Source organism: Chenopodium album, chromosome 5 (assembly GCF_948465745.1).
Source record: "Chenopodium album chromosome 5, dcCheAlbu1.1, whole genome shotgun sequence".
Taxonomy (NCBI): Eukaryota; Viridiplantae; Streptophyta; class Magnoliopsida; order Caryophyllales; family Amaranthaceae; genus Chenopodium; species Chenopodium album.
Genome location: NC_137838.1, coordinates 35,249,144 through 35,263,123, shown reverse-complemented (window position 1 = coordinate 35,263,123; position 13,980 = coordinate 35,249,144).

Below are 13,980 nucleotides of genomic sequence, written 5' to 3'. Positions count from 1 at the left end.
TGCAAAAATGCCAAATTAATCACATAATTTTTTTTTCAAGAATCTTTCAAGTCTCATCCACTCATCTTAATTAAATACCGATCACTCAAATCGATAAATAATTAGGAATCCTCCCCAGTGGAGTCGCCAAATTGTAAGGCGTCGCTCGAAGTGCGCCTACGTTAAAAGCATGTGTGAATATTCTTGGCACTCATAGGAAGTGGGAATTGACATATACGATAAGGGACACGATTAGGGACAAGGAAAGTAGGGAGCCGCCAACAAGTTTTTAAGGAACTTGTAAACCGTTCACGGATCATAAAAAGGCAACCACGATAAGGGACAACGATAGGCAACAACGATTGACCCATGAAGGTTACACCCCATTCATAATCCATGAGATTACTAACTCCATATGGTTCGGAACCACGAAAGGAGGATCGGGGATGATGGTACGAAGTGAGTCATGGAGTCACATTCGCCCGTATTGGCCTCTACTCGATTCTTATATTGAAAAGCATTCCTGTGATCTCAAAGGCATACAAACAATAATTCAATTCGCTCCAAACTATTATTTAACTAAATTGGTTTAATATTAATGCACACATAATTCTAAAATATTGTGATCACTTCAATTAATAATAAGATTAAAAGGATCCTAAACCGGTGGTCCAAATTATCTTATTAGTCGTGATTTTCAACTACATATTCCCTTTAACATGCAATATGGTGATCAAAATAAATATAATAGAACAAATATTAATATTAAAACCAATTTAATCACAATTCCAACAACATAAAATCGTTAGAAAAATAATAATAATAAAAGAGCATGATCCTTACTTTGATTCTGTTTGTTTGCAACTACAAAATAATAAACGAGTTAGTAACTTCAAGGAAATAAATAAAACAATAACTAAATAAAATAAAATAAAATAGAGTGGATTTTGGGGCCAAACCCTCAAACAATTCTACCTTTCACGCCTTGGTTTAAGGACAGAACCTCGAGTAAAATATGGACTCTTTTGAGTGCTTGAAGAAGGAATTTTGAAGTGAAAAGGGTAGGCTAGTGTTTAGGTTAACAGCATAGAAGAGAGGGAGTAAAAATAATAAAATTCTCGGTGCCCCGTTCATCAGAAATGAGGGGGTATTTATAGGGAAAATGTGCTGAGGGAGCACACGGAACCCTAAAATGATAAAAACCCTAAAAAAGTATCACGTGACACGGTCAGACTGTACCGTGACACGGTCAGACTGTACCGTCAGACGGTACACTTTCCCGTGACACGGTACAGTTTTGGAGTGACGCGGGAAATTTTCAGAAAACGGGATGAAAAACACGTTAAGGGTTTACGCGGAAAGGACACGGAACGTCACGTGTCACGGCAGACCTCCCGTGTCACGGGAAGTCCCACCGTCAGACGGGAAGGATTCCCGCGACACGGTGGCAGTCTGCCGTGGCGCGAGAACTTCTTGTCCATTTTTCCGTCTAAATTCATTTTTAACCCTAATTTCTTTCGGCTTTTTAAGTGCCGATTGATAATTTCGGGCTTTTTTCTGACTTTTATTATTCGGGCTAAAATAAGAAAATAATTAAATAAAAATAAATAAAAGGTTTGGGCCAAAAACAGTAAAATAAAAAGGTTTGGACTTAAAATAACTTGGGCTGAAATTAAAACTATGCTTTTACCAAACATCAAGACTAATCCATGGACCGTTCAAAAGTATGAATTTAATAAAATACGATTTTTTAAGCACTCTCGGGATTAAATATTAAACCCGACCAATAGTGGAGGTGAAAGGTTATTTATCATCGGGTTTGGTTTTAGGGAGACATTTTTAGATGTCTACAGAAGCCCCCACTTTGACTGAGTTTGTTGAAACGTCAGTTTCGAAAACGATAGTTAAAGTAGCCGATAGGGACGGAGAATGATTTGAGACGTTCTGCGATCCCAAATCATTCTGTATACGCCGATACCTGCAGAAAAATGTTAATTCCACAGATAAAAGAGTAAAGGGATAGAATACATATCTGGCACCAGTGTATCGGTGACAAATGAATTTGGCAGCTTCCTAAGCTTGAAGGAATCCACCGAGTGACATTTGTTGAAATGCTTTCCATGCTTGAGGAAAGCCGACTGAAGAGTTTGGTAGTTTTCTAAGCCTGAAGAAAGCTACCGGGTAATACTTTCCATGCTTGAAGAAAGTCGACGTATGAATTTGGCGTCATTCTATGCTTGAAGAAATCCACCGATAATGCCTTCCATGCCTGAGGAAAGCTGACAAAGGAATTTTGTGGTTTTCTATACTTGAAGAAAATCCACCGATAACGCTTTCCATGCCTGAGGAAAGCCGACTTGGCGGTTTTCTATACTTGAAGAAAAATCCACCGATAACGCTTTCCATGCCTGAGGAAAGCCGACTTGGCGGTTTTCTATACTTGAAGAAAAATCCACCGATAACGCTTTCCAAGCCTGAGGAAAGCTGACGATTGCTGAAATTGGTAAGTGTATGATGGTTCGATTATCCCCGAACGTGGGCCGCAGATGATTCACAATTTTAAGCCGATTATCTGACCATATTAAATGCTTAAAATGCCAAAAAATAGACTTTGACGCTTGCTAGGGGTAAAATGGTAATTTTAGTCCCCCTTAAATATCAGTTGGAATTTTCCGCGTAATTCTAGCGAAAAATAACTGCTCAATAATCTCGAAAAATCAGTCAAACTAGTCAAAAAGGCCAGGAATATTCCCTGACCAAGTGCAGAATTGCCGCGCCACGTCAAATACTTCCCGCGACACGGGAATGACTCCCGTCAGACGGGACAGAATCCCGTGTCACGGGAACTTTTCCCCCCTTTTTTTTTATTTTGCTGTTTGAATTGGTCAACGCGCCACGTCAAATTGTGCCGTTACAAAATAACGGTAACCGTGGCACGGTTAACGGGGTCCGTTGCACGGTTACTTTTTGCTTTAAAATCACATTTTTGCTTCACATCTTCGCCATTTCTCATCTCCTCTATATTTCTCCATTTTCAGTTCTTGCTTACAAAAATTTCCGTGCCACGTTTAAGGTAAACCGCCGGCCGTCGAAGCTCACCGTGACACGGTAATCGGCAACCGTGACACGGCGTTTCTGCAGATCTTTTTTTTTAATTTTTTTTTTATTTTTGCTGCGATTTGTTGCTGCTGTTGTTCGCTTCTGCTGTTGCTGTCTCCGCCAGAGCTGCCGTCTGAACCGCCAGAGCTCCGTCGCTTGTGAAGCTCACCGTGACACGGGACAGCCTCGCCGTGTCACGGATTTTGTTGACCGTGTCGCGGCGGTTGTAGGGTTTCGCAGCCCCCGGGGTTGCGGCGCAACAGTCGTTCGCGCATTGTTGGAGTATTTCAGGGATACTACGAACACCTTTCATTTTGCTTGGGGGGAGATGACGGTGACCCCTCTAGACTTCAGCATGATCAGCGGGCTGCGCTTCACCGACCGGGCTGTAGGTCAAATGTCCGATCTATCTTGGGGATCGGCTGAGGTAGCTGATTTGTTGGGTCCGATTGTTCAGCACATCAGGACCCGACCAGTATCTCGAGGTGGTCCTAAGAGTGGACGATCGGAGCTAACTTCAGTTCTAGCTCGCGGCTTCGAGATGGAGGATACGACGGCTGAGCAGCGGGTGCGGATCTTCATCTTGATCCTGATTTCTATGACCCTCTCTCCCGACAGGAGTTCACGCGTGCTCCTTTGTTACCTCCCCTCTTTTGCCAGGATCCCCGAGATAGGATCCTATAGCTGGGCTAGTCTTGGGTACGCGGATCTTCTTTTGTCTCTACGTCATGGCTGCCGGCAGCTGGATGACGAGTCCCCTATCACCGTTTATGGCATGTGGAGAGTCGTAGAGGTGATGATCTTTTCCCTTTTTGTTTCACTTTAGCTTGTTCGACTCATGTGCTAAAGATTACTTTTATCGCAGCTATGGTTCTACGAGTACTTCCCAGGCTTGGCTCCTCGCCGGCGTCGCGGAGCGGTCCATAATTTACCTGTCGGGGCCAGCTGGCGTGACTGAGGAGTGTCGCGGGTGGAGTCCGTTCCGGCACTTCGTGGGCTACTACGCCGAGGCACCTCTTCCGTTGGCGTAAGGATTAGTTTTGTTGCGTTCTTTCCTTCTGATGTTGTTTCCGTTGTTTCACGCTTACCCCTTTTTTTTATGGTTTAGGTTCCCATCGATGTCTAGTATCGTCCTTGGGCCGGGATGACTGATCTACCTGAGGCCCTGCGTCTTTCAGTGTACCATACCATTTTGGTTGGTACCGAACGCTTTGTCTGGTATTTGGGGGAGCGAGTCGTCCGTCAGCATAGCGGCGATCGCTTTGTGGTGCCCTCATCCCCACCAGAGTCGATGCTGGACTCCCACTTGATTAGAGAGCTGATCAACAGGGGAGAGCGTTATACTCTTCCATGGCAGGAGCTGGTTAACATGGAGAGTGACTATGCGCGGGACTTGCTTCCCTCTCTAGCTCCTCCACCCCGTCTTTCTGAGGTATGATTTCTTTTGAGAATCTTCTTTACTAGTCTATGTTTTTAAATAGTCGAATAACTTGATTATTCGATCATATTTTCAGACGACCATCCGCCCTGTGGGGAGGATTGAGATTCCTCCTCAGTCTGTCCGCTATCCAGGGCTGATTGGTATCACGGAGGACCATATTGCTAACGCGCCGGAGGGTTATAGACAGGCGCAGGAGTCTCTGCCCGAGGTCTTTGAACCGGTGAGTTTTCTTCGACGCTTTATCTATCCTTTTAATACTGCTTGTTACTGAATTTTCTTTGTTTTATCCTCAGCCTAACCGCCCGGAGATGATGGGATTCATGAAGCTGGTGGACGCCCTGAAGTATTGCATCATCAAGCTTCGGCGTGGTGCGAGTTATCGGAGCTCTAGCGACGTTCTTGAGGTATCACTTATTTTTTCATTTCTACCATTTGTTTTATTTTGCATTGTTGACACCTTTTGATTTTGTATCTTTCAGGAGCGACGAAGGTCCCGCTCGCGCTCGAGGCCCAGAGGCTCGGACGAGGAGGAGCTTGGTCGTGGTAGACGATCTCCTGAGGCTCACCGGCGTTCTCATTTTCAGCGAGAGCCTCAGACTACTCAGCCATTTCAGGAGGCTCAGTGGCAGCCGGGTCAGTCTTCCCAGCGCTTTCCGGGCCAGAGTCAGGGGCAGCGACAATCGTTTTCACAGCCTCCACAGCTTGAGTTTGGGTCTGTTCTTACTCCTTTGGATCCTGGTTCATTTTCAACTTCATTATCCGGGATTCCTCCACCGCTGTTGGGCTTGTTCTCGGTTTCGATGTATGGGACGATGCCTTCACCGACGATTCCAGTGTCTCTGGGCCAGTCTACTCCGTTTTCCGGTTGGACGGGTCCTGCCTTGAGCTTGGCTACTGCTGGGGCTATGGGGACTAGTAGGGACGCTACTCCTCGTACTCGGATGGTCGAGGGACTCTTCGGTTCGCCGTTCCCATATGCACAGGATGGACCACATGCACAGGGTGGAGATGAGACTGATTCTGGCTCTAGGGACTTTTGACCGAGGGTTTTTGTTTGTACATACTATGATGACACTTGACATATTTATGTATTACGACTCTTTGTACATTATTTACGGTTTATATATTTATTATTGTGTGTTAGTGTGTGTTTGAGACTCCTTGTGTGTGATTGTGTATTTATTAACGACACGACGAAAAAAACATAAGTGGAGTAATGGAGGGTACCGACCTTCCTCAAAAGAAAAAGAAATAAAAAGACAAGCAAAATAAAATTACCTTCCCCAAAAGAAATAAAAATAAAATGATAAAGAAATAAAATAAATGAAATTACCTTCCCAAAAATAAAATGATAAAGAAATAAAATAAGTGAAATTACCTTCCCCAAAGTAAAAAGAAATAAAAAGACAAAAAAATAAATAAAGTGATAATAAAATCTTAAAATAAATAAATAAATAAAATAAAGATAATAATAATAACAAGAATATAGATAAAAAAAAAGTGAGAATTTTATTAGAAATAAAACTCTCAGAAAAACTGAAAAATAGACGGTGAAGATAAAATATTATAAAAAATCCGGATAGATACGAGAAAAGATGAAAAAAAAAGAACGCGTGAAGTGCCGTGACACAGCACTGTGTACCGTGTCACGGCAGGGCTTGCCGTGTCACGGCAAAGGTTCCCGTGACACGGTGAAACTTCCCGTGTCACGGGACGCGTATTATTCAGCGGTGTGTTTTACGCGTATGAATAGATAAATTCTGGGCAGTTTCGAGCGCTTTTGCTATAAAATAAGACCAGATTATCTATGATATGCATAATTACGAAACACAAAATAATTTAGAATTTCATATTTCAATAATCATGTCTCAGAATTTTGACAATACATTGCGCGACTGGTCTTATTCTTTGACCAATGCTGAAAAAAGAGAGTTAGAATTATTTCATGTCAGGGGTTTGCTAGCCCTACGACACATAGCTATTGAACATGATTTTCTTAGGGCAGCATTAGATTATTGGAGTCCAGAAACACACTGTTTTAAATTTGATTATGATGAAATCTGTCCTCTGCCGGAGGAATTTGGTGCAATCTTTGGATTTCCTGCTAGAAATCTTATTGCCATGCCTACCCTACGTGAATATTATTACCAAGATTTTGAACGCCATCTGAATCTAACAGATCCAGATTTAAATAGAATTGTTTGTGGTAATGAAGTAGACTTAGAAAAACTTGCTAATTTATATTTTAATCGCCCTATCTCTGAGTCTTATCATGTATATCGTAGAAGGGCATATATTTTTTGCATGTTTCGCAAGCTACTATTTGCAAACGGTAGGGTAGGACATGCTTGTCTAGCGTCTGTGCTTGAGCATGTTGAATCCGGAAGATCTCCTATGCCGACGTGCCTTGGAGAAACATTTCGTGGTCTTGACGAGGCAAAAACTGACCGGAAAGCCATCAGGAAGGGCTCTCTGGTACTACTGCAGGTAAAAACACGCTCCGAATAGGCCCCGTGACACAAAACAGGCACCGTGTCACGGGGACACGGTTAAAACTGCCGTGTCACGGGATACTGCAAAATTTTATTTTATTATTTATTATTTTTTTGCTGCCGTGACACGGGGACTTCTCCCGTCAGACGGGATGAAATCCCGTGTCACGGGAAAATTTTACACCTTTTTTTTTTTTTTTTTTGTAGATTTGGTTGATGGAGCGTTTGGAATTATTTGAAGCCCCCGACGATACTGAAAAATATGGCCCTAACGACCTAGTCCGTAGGAAAGAGAATTACTCTGCGAACATGTCGTATGAAGACTGGAAAAATTTCTTTGCAAAGAGGGAATTTTCCATTCGTTGGGTGGTGCCTTGGTGGAGGCTTACTAGGATGGTTGGCACGAATGAAACTCCATATTCCCGTGTTCCTAGTATCTCAAAACGGACCTTTTATTGCCCTTCTCGACTGATGCGGCAGTATGGACTTGAACAAGTAATTCCACGCTATAACGATAGTCCTCGTGAAGTATCGTTGCATGAAAGTAACGTTCACAAGTATGAGGCTTATTGGATTAGAAGACCTTTGTGGACCGTTTCTGCTAGTGACCAAGCTCCTCCTCCTTTATCTAGTGCATACAAGGCATGGTTGAACCCTAGAAGTAGGAGGGAACGATTCGGATCACGCAAGTCTGATGTGAAGAGTCGTCTTGGAAATAAGAAAGCTCCTCCTAAAGATCGTCTAGGTCCAAGAACACAAGGGATTGAGTTTAAGACTCCTATGATGCCAAGAAAGAAGAACTATGTGAAAGGGAAGGGTAAAGAAAAAATGGTGTATAGGGAGAAACAACCGAAAAAGTTCAAGAGAGGTGAAAGGGGTGAAAGTTCGACTAGGGGTGTGACGGTTCGGGCTACAAAAGACACATTCATGGTGAAGGCCGACCTAATTGAGCAAGAGAAGGATGTTCCTAAAGAGAAGAGAGATTAGATCAATAGTGCTTTGCATTTTATGATTCATAATTATTATTTAAAATAAGGCATATGATGCCAATACTTGTAGTCGCATTTATTTTAATAATAGCACCTTTATTTCAGCCTTAAAAATAAAAAATTACAATGACTTTTATTTTATTATTTATTTATCCGAGTCAAGGAGTCGGACGCAATGGAAGAACGAAAATAAAAACTCGAACAATTAATTTGCAACGAATGCGCCAATATTCCAAAAATAAGACGGAAAAACTGAAATTCCACCATGTCACGGTGAAAGGGTCCCGTGACACGGTACAAATTCCTGCGTCATGGCAATATTATTATTATTATTATTATTATTATTATTATTATTTTCCTGACAGAGGGTGACGTGGCACGGGACATTCTCCCGTCAGACGGGATAATTTCCCGTGTCACGGGAGTTCCTCTGTCCTTTTTTTTTTGTTCAGGCCCACCGTGTCACGATGAACAGTACCGTGACACGGTAGGATGTCTCGTGTCGCGGCAATTCCCCCCCCCCTTTTTTTTTTGCCGTGACGCGCGTATTTGATCAACAGAGGGTGGATTTTTTTTTTATTTTAAAGTGGCCGGGCCCCCTTTGAGGGGTTGCCTACGTATCCTAAAAAGAAATCAGGCCAAACGTAGCTCTATTGGGTCATGAACCCATGTGACTAGGCACATAATTTCTTGAGTTGATCCAAGTTGGTTAAATTATGGAAGTCGTTACCCTCCATGTCTACCAATTGTGCCGCTCCGCCAGACGGGATGGCTTTAACAATGTACGGGCCTGACCAGTTCGGTCTGAATTTTCCTCTTGGATCTAACACATTTTTACGACGTGCCTTAAGCACTAGGTAACCCTCTTTGATATTTTTGGTCTTGACTTTTTTATTAAAATGTCGTGTCATACGCTGTTGGTAGGTTTGGACATGATGCAAAGCTGCCAAGCGTTTTTCATAAAGCAAGACCAGTTCGTCGTATCTTGCTCTAATCTAGTCGACTTCATCTAGTTGGCTTTCCAATGCGATTCGAAGAGAAGTTTCGAGCTCGATTGGTTGTACAGCTTCAACTCCATAGACCAAAGAGAAAGGGATAGCCCCTGTCGATGTACGAACAAAGGTTCGATAACCCCAAAGGGCGAAATGTAGCTTACTTGGCCAATCTTTATAATTTTCTGTCATCTTTTCGATGATAGTTTTCACATTTTTGTTGGCCGATTCGACTGCTCCGTTTGTTTGTGGTCTGTAAGGTGATGATCGGTGATGTTTGATATGATATTTCTGTAATAATTCCGCGCATTCGACTTGGAAATGTGTTCCATTATCACTGATCATCTCATGTGGTACCCCATAGCGGCATATGATATTTTTCTCAATGAATTGAGCTACGTGTTTTGCCGTCAGCTTGGCATATGAGGCAGCCTCGACCCATTTGGTGAAGTAGTCGATCGCTACGAGAATGAATTCATGCCCCCCTTGTCCTGGTAGTGTTATTTTTCCAATGATGTCAATGCCCCAAGTGGAGAAAGGCCATGGAGAAGTATACGTGTAGAGAAGCGAAGGTGGAACGTGCTGTAAGTTTGCGTAGATTTCACACTTCATACATTTCTTGACGTATTCGTGATAATCTCTCTCCATAGTAGTCCAATAGTAACCTTGTCGTTGAATTTTCCGGACTAACATCTTTGCATTCATGTGAGTTCCACATATACCAGCATGAAGGTTTTCCATGGTTTTTTGTGCTTCTTTCTTGGTTATACATAAGAGATTCCTTCCCATTGCAGTTCTCTTGTGGAGTTCTCCTCTGATGAGCACATACTGTGAGGCCAGGAGCCTTAAAGCACGGCGTGCCCTTTTATCAGTATTAGGAGGGTATTCTCCTCTTGTCACATAATTAAGGATGTCCGTATACCATGGCTCTTCATCTTCTTATTGTGGTTCTTGTTCATCGTCAAGTGCATGAACATAAGCTGGTTCATATCTTCTCTCTATGGTCAGTGGCATTCTGATTGTGTCGGCTGGAATTCGCACCATTGATGCTAATTTAGCTAGTGCGTCGGCGAACTGGTTTTCTTCTCTTGGCAAATACGTATATTCCACTTCATCTAGTTTCTCCGTGAGAGTTTCTAAATGAGCTTGATACGTAGCGAGACTTTCACTTCTCATTTTCCATCTCTTGGAGATTTGGTTAATGATTAGTGAAGAATCACCGTAGATTCTGAGTTTCTTAATTCCCAAGGCGACAGCTGTTTCTAACCCCAAAATGCATGCTTCATATTCTGCGGCATTGTTGGTGACATCAAAGTCGAGCTTCATGGAAATTGGGATGTGCTCTTCATTGGGTGATACGAGCAAGACTCCTACACCACATCCCTTTTGGAACTTAGAGGCAGAAACTTTAAGTGTTGCTTGTACTTATGAGTCAGATTGGCAATGAAAAAACGAACCATTTCCTTCTCCTTGGGAGGATCCACCAAGAGCGCAGCTGTTTCTCTCCACCTGCTTAAGTAAGTGGTGAAGCCTTCATTCTCTTTCTGTTTCAGAATGGAGAGTTCACGTTCAGAAGTCTTGGCCTGGATGTTACACTTGTACCGATTCATAAAGCTTTCAGCAACATCCTCCCAGGTCGCGATATGCTTGGATTCCAAAGAATAGAACCACTGTTGACAGGCATGCTCTAAGGAAAGAGGAAACACCGTAGGGAAGAGTGTCACATCTACTCCCTTAAGAGCCATAGTTGCAGAAAAAGCCTTCAAGTGGAAAAGCGGATTATCAGTAGGCTTGAATTTAGGAATGTCAGCAGTGGAAAACTTCTCAGGAAGCTTCTCTCTTATTGACGAAGAGGCGACAAGCTGTTCAACATAAGTGAACTCTTCAGAGATCTTGCTCATCTGTTCCTTGATCTTGTCCATTGCAGCAGTAGTGACATTGTTTTGATTGTCTTGCTCTACAGTGCTGACTCTAGTGGTGAGTGTCTGCATCATGTCAGACAATCTTTCAATTGTCCTGTTGAGGTTCTCAATGTCTTCCTTACTGGCCATTGGTTGAAAGTAGACTGGAGATGGATCTTGTGGAGATGATTGAGGTGGTTTCCTTGTACGCCTCTTTGGTATAAGAGGTTATTGAGGTATGGACTCGAACCGTAACAGTCTACCCCTGCTTCTTGTCCAAGTGCTGTGACACAGAAACAAACACACCTTTAATGACCAAACTTAACCTTAACCTATCCGGATTAAAAAATAATTTTTTTTTTTAAAAAAAAATCTATAATTTTGAAACTCTAACATGGGAGGATACCATCCGACTTACTCCGAAAAAAAACGACACAAAAACGAGACTTCCCTAAAATACGGTCAAAAAGTGGTGCACGACTAAAAAAAGTGTGTGAACACGATATGTGAGTGACTAGGTGAGGTTATAGACGCGTGTTTTGACCGTATAGCTATACACGACACAAAACTGGACACAGCATTCGCACAAAAATCGAAAAAAAAGACTGACAGGACACTTTCCTGGGCACCGTGTCACGGTGCAGACTGTCGTGACACGGTGCGCAGTTCCAGGTCAGACGGTAGACTTCCTCGTGTCATGGCACTGTTCACCGTGGCGCGGCAGAACATGTCGTGACACGGTGCGCAGTTCCAGGTCAGTTTTGTGATTTTTTCAGATTTTAATCGATTTTAGGTTCGTACTAATTACTATGTGAGAATAAAAACCCTCGGTCATGGGTTCAACAAAAGATCAAACACATGAGGGTTAGCACCAAACAACCACATAGCATTTAGGCACGATGATGTAAAAAAAGTTCGCAACCTTGAGTCGAGATCTATGTTCAACTATTGGTCAAGCTTTGGGTGTCAAAAGGGTACCATGGTTAAGAGTTTGGACGCGTTAGCAAGGCAGCCTCCCTTGAGGGTGTATTGCAACGGGCAGCTCCGCGAGTTCGTGATGAAATCGAACTCGACTCCATGGTTTGTGTGGATTTAATAACTCGGATGAACCCTTATTGCCATGAGCGTTTTTGGGTTGATAGAGCTTAAATCCCCCGGGGCTAAGGCGCATGTAGAACACATACGTTTTTTCAGAAAAATCGAAGGAAGTCGACTGTGAGAAAAGAAAATAAGCCACCGGACTGATTTTAGGACTGCCGTGACACGGCAAAATTCCCGTGTCACGGTACTGTACCGTGACACGGCAGATTCTGCCGTGGCACGGCAGTCAGAAAATCTGACTGGTGCCCTGTTTTCTTTTGCACGCAACCAAGTTATCCAATTTTTCCTACGGGACAGACCTGAACGCGACGTTAAAACGTCTTTACAGATGCAAAAACGCCAAATTAATCACAGAAATATTTTTTCAAGAATCTTTCAAGTCTCATCCACTCATCTTAATTAAATACCGATCACTCAAATCGATAAATAATTAAGAATCCTCCCCAGTGGAGTCGCCAAATTGTAAGGCGTCGCTCGAAGTGCGCCTACGTTAAAAGCATGTGTGAATATTCTTGGCACTCATAGGAAGTGGGAATTGACATATACGATAAGGGACACGATTAGGGACAAGGAAAGTAGGGAGCCGCCAACAAGTTTTTAAGGAACTTGTAAACCGTTCACGGATCATAAAAAGGCAACCACGATAAGGGACAACGATAGGCAACAACGATTGACCCATGAAGGTTACACCCCATTCATAATCCATGAGATTACTAACTCCATATGGTTCGGAACCACGAAAGGAGGATCGGGGATGATGGTACGAAGTGAGTCATGGAGTCACATTCGCCCGTATTGGCCTCTACTCGATTCTTATATTGAAAAGCATTCCTGTGATCTCAAAGGCATACAAACAATAATTCAATTCGCTCCAAACTATTATTTAACTAAATTGGTTTAATATTAATGCACACATAATTCTAAAATATTGTGATCACTTCAATTAATAATAAGATTTAAAAGATCCTAAACCGGTTGTCCAAATTATCTTATTAGTCGTGATTTTCAACTACATATTCCCTTTAACATGCAATATGGTGATCAAAATAAATATAATAGAACAAATATTAATATTAAAACCAATTTAATCACAATTCCAACAACATAAAATCGTTAGAAAAATAATAATAATAATAATAAAAGAGCATGATCCTTACTTTGATTCTGTTTGTTTGCAACTACAAAATAATAAACGAGTTAGTAACTTCAAGGAAATAAATAAAACAATAACTAAATAAAATAAAATAAAATAAAATAGAGTGGATTTTGGGGCCAAACCCTCAAACAATTCTACCTTTCACGCCTTGGTTTAAGGACAGAACCTCGAGTAAAATATGGACTCTTTTGAGTGCTTGAAGAAGGAATTTTGAAGTGAAAAGGGTAGGCTAGTGTTTAGGTTAATAGCATCAAAGAGAGAGAGTAAAAATAATAAAATTCTCGGTGCCCCGTTCATCAGAAATGAGGGGGTATTTATAGGAAAAATGTGCTGAGGGAGCACACGGAACCCTAAAATGATAAAAACCCTAAAAAAGTATCACGTGACACGGTCAGACTGTACCGTGACACGGTCAAACTGTACCGTCAGACGGTACACTTTCTCGTGACACGGTACAGTTTTGGAGTGACGTGGGAAATTTTCAGAAAACGGGATGAAAAACGCGTTAAGGGTTTACGCGGAAAGGACACGGAACGTCCCGTGTCACGGCAGACCTCCCGTGTCATGAGTAGTCCCACCGTCAGACGGGAAGGATTCCCGTGACACGGTGGCAGTCTGCCGTGGCGTGGGAACTTCCAGTCCATTTTTCCGTCTAAATTCATTTTTAACCCAAATGTCTTTCGGCTTTTTAAGTGCCGATTGATAATTTCGGGCTTTTTTCTGACTTTTATTATTCGGGCTAAAATAAGAAAATAATTAAATAAAAATAAATAAAAGGTTTGGGCAAAAAACAGTAAAATAAAAAGGTTTGGACTTAAAATAAGTTGGGC